This window comes from Pteropus vampyrus, unplaced genomic scaffold (assembly GCF_000151845.1).
Source record: "Pteropus vampyrus isolate Shadow unplaced genomic scaffold, Pvam_2.0 Scaffold57, whole genome shotgun sequence".
In the NCBI taxonomy this organism is placed as follows: Eukaryota; Metazoa; Chordata; class Mammalia; order Chiroptera; family Pteropodidae; genus Pteropus; species Pteropus vampyrus.
Genome location: NW_011888838.1, coordinates 7,684,713 through 7,687,310, shown reverse-complemented (window position 1 = coordinate 7,687,310; position 2,598 = coordinate 7,684,713). Strand labels below are relative to the sequence as shown.

Genomic DNA, 2,598 nt, shown 5'->3' with positions numbered 1-2,598 from the left:
CGCTTTTACCCAATCTACCTTCTCCCTTCCCCACTACCCTCTGGTAACCACTAGTCTATTGTCTATGTGCATGAGTCTCTGTTTGTTTGTCCTGTTCATTTGTTGTCATTAAATCTTTTTGAGATTATCTACCAAATGTCTCAATTCTTAAGTCACTACCATCATCTCACTGGAACAGTCACTGCCTTTTCTCACTGCCTCTGAAATTGTTCCTATCTAATTTGTGTTCCACACTTTAGCTCAAGCAATTTTTCAAAAATTCAAAGCTGATTGTGGTATCTACCTTATTAAAAACATTTTTTTCTCATTATGTCCCCATCACTTATAGGATTATAACTGATCACTTAAACTCTTCTATAAATCTTTGCATGATATGAGTCTTGTTAACATTTTTAGCTTCATCTCTCCACATCTGACACACCCCCATTTTTTTCTCAAGGGTATAACCACAACAAACTTCTTTTAGTTTTGAGAATGCATGAGACACATCCTCCTCCATCCCTATGCACATGTAATTTCCTTCACCTGGAATATTTCCATTTTTATTACTCTACTTCATCCCTGCTCTTCCTGGACTACCTCTGCTCTGTCACCACTTCCCCTTCACTGTTTGTTTAGTGACCCTTGTCTGAGATCATTTGGACGTGATATGCAGAGCCTGTTGAAGGAGGATCAAGATTTCTATGTGATTTCTATGTATTTTATCAGCACTGTGTTTTAATTTTCTATTTACATTTTTGTCTCCTTCTCAATTATGAATTATTTGAGGGCAAAGATAGACATTACTGTATCTAGAAATTGAAATAGACTTGGCCATAAATTGATAATTTTTAATTAAATTTTCTATTTATTCCTAACCTCATAGCCTTGACATAGACTCAAAGGAACAAATAAAGATACGATATAAGCAACAAATTTACTTGTATGTTTTGATGTCTAACACCTAAATTAATAAATAAATTTAAATGTCCAAGACTTAATCCATTGCTGATAGAAATGTCTAGACAAATGAAATTGGTAATGCTATTTTTTAGCAAAAATAAAATAATTCATATGATAAAGTTACATACGTAAGTGTAGAACTTATAATAAGTGTTTTGTTATGATTTTTAATGATTGACAGGTTATCTTTCATGAAATTTTAAAAATCTGTTTAATATTATTTCAATCCGGAGTGACTGCCTGCTTAATTAAACAAAGGTAGTTTATTGCAGGACCTATTTAGTTTTTCTCTTTTACTTTGCATTTTTTCATCTGAGCATATTATATTGCTCTTTGATGCCACCTAATGATCAAAGGTGATATTTCCTTTCTGAAAAGAAAGGGATCAAAACCAAAATAGATCTATAATCCCTTCTCAAATCTATACAATAGATAGGGGATTAAGTCCCCTCAGGTTGCTTGGTCACCACACTCTTCCAAAATTCAAATACTTTTATTTGGAATGGTCAGAAAACACCTAACCTAGAAAGCAAAACTTTGAACTTTTTTAAAACTTGGAGCATCTCTTACAATGGTGTTGGAGTTAAATCAATCTTGAACTCTGGATTTCCACTTGGCTTTCGGTTTCTTCTCTGCTGCTTTCTTCTAAATTCCTTAGGTTTTCCCTCCTCCTACTGGAACTAAAGAGACTATCATTTTTAACACCAACAAATTACAATCATCAACAATTTTTCTTTGACTATTGAATTGACTTCTCCTATAAAACCATCTACTCTCATTTATTTTCCATATAGCATTAAATTACCTATTAAATTTCTTTAAAGGCTATACTATTATTTAATTGTTTATTAAATTTATTTCTTAATAGTTATAGTAGGATAGTTTTCAGTAATCATTAAAGAAATGTAATCAAAATTAATGTTTTTAAATTTTTCTTTGTATTTATTATAAAAATTATATTGTGTCGACTATGTCCATTTTATTTTTATTTTAATTTATTGACAAATAAAGATGTTCATAGATGTCTCATCACTCTCATTTTATATATCACTTGTTCTCATCTCCAATATTTTTTGTTTAATCTGCCTGAATTTCTTCGATTTTAATCTTTCTATCAAATTTTTAAAAATGTATGACTGTTTTTCTTCTGTAAACATTCTTTCATTTTCTGATCTTGTTTTTAATATTGAGTACTGCATACTTTGAGTTTATATTCTGATAATGTTTTCTTTTTTCTAGCTTTTTAAGTTAAATTATGATCTCATAATTTGTCTTTTAATTTTATATTATTTTATTTTTACAAAAAAATTATGAAAATAGTAGACTTCTCTATTATTTATTTATTTATTTAGTCAGTCAGTCAGTCATTAATTCATTTATTTCTTGATATTAGTATGAATTCGTAAATATTCTGAAATATGAATCCATCATTTTAAATTTTTTTTTTTTTTTTAGGTGAGGCAACCTTTGATTGACCTCACAGATTGCAAGGACCTTTTCAGTTTACAATTTCTTATTTTTTATTTTTTTATGCCTATAGCACCTGGTCTTCCTAGGTGGTCTCCCATCCAAGTACTCACCAGGCCCGACCCTGCTTAGCTTCTGAGATCAGATGGGATCGGGCTTGTTCAGGGTGGCATGCCCATAGACTATTTT

The 2,598-nt window shown here is 30.6% G+C and overlaps 1 pseudogene; it reads right to left on the bottom strand.

The window, feature by feature from the left end:
- Positions 1-2,473: 2,473 nt before the first annotated feature.
- Positions 2,474-2,592, bottom strand: LOC111740098 (annotated as a pseudogene).
- Between the last annotated feature and the right edge of the window lie 6 nt (positions 2,593-2,598).